Source organism: Bidens hawaiensis, unplaced genomic scaffold, assembly GCF_021521415.1.
Source record: "Bidens hawaiensis isolate Kalapana, Puna unplaced genomic scaffold, B.hawaiensis_p1.1 tig00071586_1, whole genome shotgun sequence".
In the NCBI taxonomy this organism is placed as follows: Eukaryota; Viridiplantae; Streptophyta; class Magnoliopsida; order Asterales; family Asteraceae; genus Bidens; species Bidens hawaiensis.
Window position 1 is genome coordinate 7,501 of NW_027506673.1, and position 9,608 is coordinate 17,108.

Here is a 9,608-nt window from a genome sequence, read left to right on the forward strand (position 1 = left end):
CTGTTTCATTATATTCCATCCATATCCCAATTCCATTCATTTAATATACTTTTGGTCATTTAATATACTTTTGGTGTCATTCACATAAAAGATGTCATTTCTAGTCTATCTCTTTCTATTTCTTTTCTATATATGGAAAGTTTCAAAATCATCATATAATAATCCAGAAATTGCAATAGAAAAGAAAAAGGAAGGTTTGTGATGATTTTGAAATCTTTTCTACTAGGTAATCTAGTATCCTTATGCATGAAGATAATCAATTCGGTCGTTATGGTCGGACTCTATTATGGATTTCTGACCACATTCTCCATAGGACCCTCCTATCTCTTTCTTCTCTGAGCTCACGTTATGGAAGAAGGAGAAGAAGGAGCCGAGAAGAGGGTATCAGCAACAACTGGTTTTATTACGGGACAGCTCATAGTGTTCATATCGATCTATTATGCGCCTCTGCATCTTGCACTGGGTAGACCTCATACAATAACTTTCCTAGCTCTACCGTATCTTTTGTTTCATTTCTTCTGCAATAATCACAAAAACTTCTTTTATTATGGATCTACTACCAGAAATTCAATGCGTAATCTCAGCATTCAATGTGTATTCCTGAATAATCTCATTTTTCAATTATTACCTTGTTTTGACTATATAATGAAAACAGGCCTTTTTAATACGTTGGGTGGTTTAGAATGACGAGAGAGAAAGAAAGGGTTACCAGCCAATCTTATCATTCAAATAAACAAGTAAAATATTTTTCCTATGCTTGGATCGAAGCTTGGGTATTATCTTTTAATACCCAATTCGCAAAGATCGATGGCTCTGATACCAACCTGTCACACCCCCATCTAAGGCCTAGGAGTGCGACCAACAGTTGGTACCACACTTGTAAATAAATTAGAGTTACGGGTTAATAGCGGAAGTCTTATAAAAACATGTGGATTTAAGTTATAATTATTTACATTACAAAAGACGAGACAAAAGTCTCGTTTTAAGTTTACTTGTTTATAAGTTTACAAAACCACCATTAATTTATAATTAAGTTTAACAAAAATATCCGAGCCATCGGATTCTTGGGCCTTTCGTCTTCACAAGAGCTAATCCTGATTACCTGCAAAATGTTAAGAAAATACGTCAGCAACGAATGCTGATGAATATGCTGACGCTTAAATATTTTTCTTTACTTGATTACCCCTCGAGACATAACTTAGGTCTGGCCCATCGTGGCTTAGGAATAATCAAGTTAAAACAATACAATTTATAAACTCAAGTCTCTACTCTTAGCACCTCAGCAAACACCGTAGTGTTTCGACATTACTTAGGTACTATAGATATACACATGGTCATTACTCCCCGCAGGCGTGCGTACTATAACCAATTGTGGTGCGATGTGCCCACCGATTTTACCACATATGTAAGGATCCAGACAAACGTATACTACAGTCTGAAGGCAAGCGTTTTTACTCTTGTTTATATATGTTTTAACGACACATAGTCTCATGTAAACTTTTCACATAACACGTTTGACTCATTTGAAAACAAGTTTAAAAGTTTGGGGCGTATTCACCTTTTTGTTTTGGATCGGCTTCAACACCGTCCGAGGGTCTTTCCCTTGCTATCTCACACCTATAGTACGATTATAACTTTTTGTTAGTCGGATATACAATCCGGCTTAAGACCTTTAGTCTTATTTTATAAACTTTACCTCGATGAACCTTTAGTTCAAAATCTCTGTTACTTTAAAACCTTTAGTTAAAAAGTAATATTATAAACTTTAAGTTTTTTTTAAAAACCCTACGTTTCTTCTTCTTCTTTAATAAAAGTATTCTTTTCTTTATTATTTAAGAATACTCATTATTACTTAAATAATAATAATAATAAATATTTATACACGCATATATATATACATCTATATATATTTGTGACATTCGTGACAAAACAAGATATACCTTATTCATTACATAGCGAGTAAACGATAAATCGATTAATTCGTAGTGCTTAAACGAGTAACCGACCGATACTAATTTTTACCCGTATATATACTGAGGGGTCATATACGAGTTATATATATATTATAGTGGCTAACATTGATATTTAGGCCCCAGTACGTTTAAAACCATTTAAACGAAAAAGGTTTCGTTTATTGATACGCTATGAGTTTAAACGCATTCGTTAACATCAAAACGAGCATTGTAGCATTCGTTAAGCCGAAAAAGATTTATAAAACACTTATATGACAATAAGCTATGCGTGAAAATATTTTGGATTTTTACAACGAGTCAGTACGTTTTTCTTATTTTATAAAAATGGGGTGAAAAACACTCGTTTTCGCGTTGTTTTTCGCACTCGAACTAGTTTTCTTGCGAAAATCCGGACCCGAACTAAATTTTGGACTGAGACCGAACCTTGGCACACAAAACGAGGCATCAATGGGCCAAAAAGAGGCACGATGGGCCCTCCCTTTTGGTCCGGCCGCCAAAGTGGACTTTTACCCCCGTTTTTGTTCTAGCTTGTTACATAAGCTTTACACTTGATATTTTTGCACAAAAATTGTCATACCAACTCACAAGCACCTGTGTTCTTCTGCTGTTTCAGAAAAACCCTATAGGTAACCTTCAATTCTCATTCATTTCATACTTAATTAACATAATTTAAACATGGAAAATTAGGTTTTGATTAGTATTAAACATGTTTAACCATCTAAAGACCCTAAAAATCACCGAAAATAATTTTTTGATTTTAAACATGTTTACAAGTCAGTACCATGTGGATTTTTGGCCAAAAACACGGATTAGCACATGAATATGTCGTTTTTACGGTTCGAAAGTTCGGTTTGAAACCAAAACCAAAACCCTAATTAACAAGGCTGTTATATGGATGATTTATGCTTGGTTTGATGTTTTATGATATGTATATACACTTAATTTGTGACCCAAGACCCGGAGAGCTGTTTAAACCATCGAAAACCTACCGAAAACCGACAAGGTAATACCGTATTACTCGTTTAGGGGCTGTTTAGTATTAGGTTATGACGTTCTTGTTTTTAGCTTGTGAAAATTTTCAGGGACATGAGGGATCATTTAAATGAGTCCCTGTTCAAATTTGGTAATTTTTCGATAAACGGAGAATATTTGGCGAATTAATTACCGTTTATTGGCGTTTATTCGGGAAATATAGGTAAACTTCATGAAAAATTATGAAATTTGGTTTGGAACCCATAAATGCTATATTAAGATAACTGATAAAGTTTGAGAAAATTTGGAGATGTCTAAGTATTATTTGTGCAATTGTGTTTTAACAGAGTTTTAATAGCCGAAAAACGCGCAAAAAGGCATATTGGCCAAAGATTTAGATTCTGGAGATTTTTCAGGGGCTATGTAATGATATTGAGATCACTTGGAAAAATTATCGGATTTTTCGGATATCGTTTGGTATAAACGGGCTATTTATTACTCAATTATAGCACATTACATGAATTTTTATAAATAGATAATTAATCATAAAATTTCTGAAAATATTTTTATAAAATTCTCCATATTTTAATCTATTTTTACAAAAATTTCCATAATTTATATATGAGTACATAATTAGTTATGATTAATCAAAGATTTAAACTATAATTGTTTTAACGAAACCGGGCAGTTTTGTGTTTAACGGACTGACTGGTATGTCAAAATGTCAAAAGTGGTCAAATATCGTATTTTTGAATGAAATTGATAAAAACAAACTTTTTACGAGAATTTCGGACAATTCGGGTGGATTGTACGCGTTTTGTATAATCAAACCCATGTAAAAACGGAAACGAACCCTGCGATCAATCCAGATACCGAAACCTCAAGATGCTTTCATTAATCAAATCATTTAAATAATCAACATGTTTACTTAAGTTTGTGTGATCTTACATATTCCCTAAACGCGTAAACGATCAACTTGGCTAGGCTCGGAAAACGGTGAAACTGAGCCAAATCCAGTTTTAAACATTTCATAGTATACAACGTCATGGTCATGTTTTGGGCCTAACAGCTATAATCAGACTAGTTATACAGCCCGATTTGGTTTAAACACTGTATTAGTATTAACAGTACGACACCGATTATAGGATACGAGTTATAATCGAGGCATAACACTTATTGATGTATATTACCTGCTCGAACTACAATAAGGTGATTTTCACAACCCCACTTTCTAAACTGTTTTATGAACTTTTGGGGTGGAAAGCATGTTTACATATACTTATATACTTGAAAACGTGTGGTGATGTGAATTATCTAAGTACTAACACTTGAAAGTACCACAAACACAAGTGATTAACTTCGTGCCAGTGACGTGTGGATAGTACTATCGGTTTGACAAACCCAACTGAAGGCGCCGGTGGGGTATGCCGGATTTACTTGTTTACGCAGTTGCACGTTGTCATTTATACTGATTACATTCTGCTATGTGGTGTTAGACATAGTACATACTTGGGGCAAAGTGGTTGTTAAATGCCAACGGGAGTACATGGGCAAGGGTGGCCATGCAGTGCGAGCTGTCTCGGTTTCACTTGTGGCTTAGTATAATACATCATACACATACTTATATACATACGTACTGTGAACTTTACGAACTCGTATACTGATTTTGTTCGTACTCGTGAAACTTGAAACTCACCAACTAGACGTAGTTGACCCGTTTTAACATGTTTTCAGGTAAGCCGAAGTTGGAATGATTTGCTTACGTGCTTGGTGTTAGAAGGAAAGTTGAATAGCTGTGAATAGATGCAAATACGTACTAATGAATAAGGAACCGAGAACTGGTTATGTGTTTTTAATCTAGTTTGTAAACATAGTACCTACCAATGTAATATGATGTAAATTAGTTTGTAAACATAGTACCTACCAATGTAATATGATGTAAATTAGTTGTTGAATTTCTTTATAAACAATGTGGTTGATACCAGTGTTATCTGTTACATTCCCGTATTACGCTTCCGCAACTACCTAGTCGGGGTGTGACAATATTTTTATATTTCTTTTCTTTTTCTTTCTTTTCTTTTTTGTGTTTATCGAGGTATCGAGTATAACCTCGACTTAGGGTATTAAGCCTTCATAATATTTTATTATTATTTTATTCGGGCATTATGCCTACCTTTGTCGACTTATTAAACCCTATTCAAATGAGCAGCACTTCGTCGCCTCTTTACCTTTTGTACATTCTTGATCAACACCTTCTCCTGACACGCTTATCGAGACACCAATACTTATCGGCACGCACTTCGAGATGATCGTCGGGACGTCGGGATGGCACCACTTTTGTTGTTGGAACGTCGTTGGTGTGGTACGAATATCGAGGAGTCGAGGGCACAATTATCGAGGTGGATCGAGGTACGCTTATCGAGGTGGATCGAGGGCACGCTTCCCAATGTTTTGGTGCGATGATGGCTGAACTCGTGGCCTTCTATTTATAGGCAAAATTTGGAGCCCGTCGCGATACACGACGGCTTCCTTGGCTAGCCCGTCGCGTATCGCAACGTAGGCTGCCTGAATCACCACGTAGACCTGCCACGTGACGTGTTGCCACGTGGTGACACGTGGCGACACACTGTGCCACATTCTGCCACGTGGCACACGTGTCACACTGTGTCAGACAGGTCATCGCGATACGCGATGACCTTGATTCTAAGGCCGTCGCGTATCGCGATGGGCCAAAGAATCAGGATTTTTATTTTAGACCTTGGAGTTTGAAAATTGGCAGAAATGGTCCCTCGACCTTGGAATTTTGACATTTTTTGCTCGAAATTTCCGTGATGTTACAGGAGAAACCATTAAAATTTCACTTACTTTAAAGCTTTCAAACTGTCTTTATGTCCCATCATTGTCACATAAATTATTATTTATTAGTCATATGAAAAAAGAATTAAATTGTTCGATTTTAATGCACCCGACCTTCGGTATCTTACAAGATATAAGGATGGAAGCGATTACTTGAGGTGGTACTAAACGCCAAGGTTTGTACTATGTGGAAGAAGTGACTGGACATGGTACCGTGATGTTAGCTCATGGAACTATCAATAGAGAGGCATGGTTATGGCATAGGCTATTGGGACATCCATCTGACGGTTATTTACATATTTTATTTCCAAAATTATTTCCTATCAATGAACCTTTAAGTTGTGAAACATGCGTTTTGGTGAAAAGCCATAAACATACTTTTAAACCAAACAACACTAGAGTTAACATGCTGTTTTCTCTAATTCATTCGGATGTGTGGGGTCCAACAAAGGTTAGTGGTGGAAAAAAGTTACGTTTTTTTGTTCTTTTTGTTGAGGATTGCACTCGTATGACATCGATTTATTTTTTAAAATAAATCTGAAGTTTTTGATAAATTTACTATGTTTTATGCCATGATAGAAACACAACTTAAAACCAATATTCAAATTATTCGATCTGATAATGGTGAAGAGTTCGTAAATGATTCAATGAAACAATTCCGTCAAACGAAAGGGATAATCCACCAAACATCATGCTCACAAACTCCCGAACAAAACGGTATCGTCGAATGAAAACCGCATTCTTTTAGAGATAACCCGTGCATTACTAATAGAATCCCAAGTTCCTACGTGTTTCTGGCCTGAAGCTCTTGCCACTACTGTATATCTTATCAATCGACTACCAACAAAAGCCCTTGACCTAAAACCCCATCTTCAAGCCCTTTCAGAATTCACCAACCTACCACTTTCTCTTACATTACAACCACGAATATTTGGTTGTTCCGTATCTGTCCAGGTACCCAAAAACAATCGATCCAAACTCGATCCATGTGCTGAAAAATGTGTATTTGTAGGCTATGGCGTCAATCAAAAAGGGTAACGCTGCTACAACCCCAAAACCGTCATATATACACCACTATGAACTGTGACTTTCTTGAAAAAAAATTCGTTTATATCTCCCAAAACAGTGTTCAGAGGGGAGAAAGAATATGACACACTGAGTTGGCTAAAATGGGTTCCAAAATGGACTTCAACCTCTGAAGTAGTCAATCACAGTACCCAAGATGAGTCACATGTTTCACAACAATCTGGTGGGCCAACAATCAGTGTTGTAGACCAAATTTTCCCGCGTCCGAGGTAAGTAATTCTCAAACAACAGATGATATAACAGACAAAGGATCTCGTGAAAATATTAAATTTAACAACCATGAGATAGATATGGAACAAATATTACAGGAAGAACAAGGACATACAATACAAGAAGAGACAATACAAGAAGAACCAATACAAGTAGAAACAAGATAGGAAGACTTGACCGAGAGATATGCTCTTCCACCAAGAGTCAACAGAGGCATCCCAACAAAACGATACTCTCCAGAAATACAATCTATATCCTCTAGGTATCCCATTGAAATTATTCCTGAACGGAACCTTTTCAAAGAAACCAGTGCATTTATGTCTTCTCTTTACACTAAACAAATTCCGACGTCTATGGAACAAGCCCTCAAATCAAAAAATTGGAAGGATGCAATGGATTATGAAATGAAGGCACTAATAAAAAACAACACTTGGGAAAAATGTGACCTGCCTCCAAGAAAGAAACCAGTGGGATATCGTTGGGTTTTTATAATCAAACATAATCCAGATGGGACAATGAAAGATGTAGGCACGATTAGTATCTAAAGGCTATATCCAGACATACGGTGTTGAATACTCAGACACGTTTTCCCTAGTTGCAACGTTTAACACAATCATAGTTCTTTTCTCAATCGCTGCAAATGAAGGATGGCATCTTCATCAGTTTGATGTTAAGAATGCCTTCCTACACATAGAATTAGAAGAAGAAGTTTATATGGAAGCTCCACCCGGGTTCACAAGAAATTTTGGGGCAAAAAAAGTATGTCGTTTGAAAAAATCACTTTATGGGCTCAAGCAATCCCCTCGAGCTTGGTTTGGCATAATCACTCTAGCAATGAAGAAATATGGATACCAACAAAACAACTCTGATAATACATTATTCCTTAAAAGAAAAGGTAAACTTGTAACTTGTTTAATTATATATGTTGATGACATGATCATTACAGGAAATGTGAGGAAGAAATGAGAAAGTTGAAGGCAAACATGTTCACAGAATTTGAAATGAAGGATTTAGGAACACTTAATTACTTCCTCGGAATTGAGGTACTAAGATATAGATGAGGGATCTTTATATGCCAGAAAAATGCATTCTCGATCTCCTTGCGGAGACGGGAATGGTTGATTGCTAGCCTGCCGACACACCAATAAAGGTAAACCAAAAACTTCGTATGGAAGAAGAAGCTGAGTTAACAAACAAAGAAAGATACCAACACTTGGTGGGTAAGCTAATATACTTATCACATACTCGTCCTGATATCGCTTATGCAGTTTGAGTGGTTACAAAATTTATGCACCAACCTCTAGTATCTCACATGGAAGCAGTAACGGGGATTATCATATACTTCAAAGGAACAGTGAGCCATGGAGTTTTCTTTCAACAAAACACACATTTGAAGATTCAACTATATACTGGTGCAGTCTGGGCAAGTGATAAAGATGATAGAAGATCAACATCAGGATATTTCACTATTGTTGGTGGAAATCTTGTTACATGGAAAAGCAAAAAATAAAAAGTAGTAGCATTATCCAGTGCTGAAGCTGAATTCTGAGGAATTGCACGAGCCGTGACAGGAGTTCTATGGATACGAAGACTATTGACAGAAATCAGTTTTCCCCAAATTGAAGCCAACAGGATCATGTGTGACAACAAAGTTGCAATACAAATATCTGAAAACACAGTTCAACACATCCGTACAAAACATGTGGAAGTTGATAGACACATCATCAAAGAAAACTTGAAGCCACGATCATAGAGCTACCTTTCGTTCGATCAGAAGACCAATTAACAGATATATTAACAAAGGTTGTCAACGGAAGAATATTTAACAATTGTCTTAGCAAGTTGAGCATCGAAAACCCTACTACTCAACTTAGAGTGGAGTATTAGAAAATAAAAATAATAATAATAATAATAATAATAATAATAATATGGAAGGATCATCATTCAACTTATTATTATTATAATAATAATAATAATAATAATAATAATTATATTGGAAGGATCATCAAAAAATGTCAGCTCATTTATGACCGTTTACTCCAACCAAATTTTAACAAATGAATATAGATGAACCCATATACAAATTAAGTAAATAATTCATTCAATGTTTCATACGAAAATGAAGATAACTTAACACAAATGAATCAAAATATGTTCGAGTATATTATTAACTTCCTTAAAATAAATAAATTAATCTTCAAAATAAATAACGAAAAATGATAAACAACTCCTGTAATATGATAAATAAAAGCTAGTGCATTAGTATACTATGTTCTGATTTTGGATAAACAAGTTTACATAATTGAATCGTTATCAACTAATTTCAATCTTACTCGAACTAGGTAATAAACGTCGCGTTGCGGCGGCGCAACAACGTAAATTCATTCGGTATTGGTTAAATTCGTCACGACACCGAGATTAAATCAATCTGATAAATAGGTAAACGTCTAAAATGGTAACGGCAAATGTACAACTTATAATCAAAATTACATGAATTTGGTCGGTATCAAT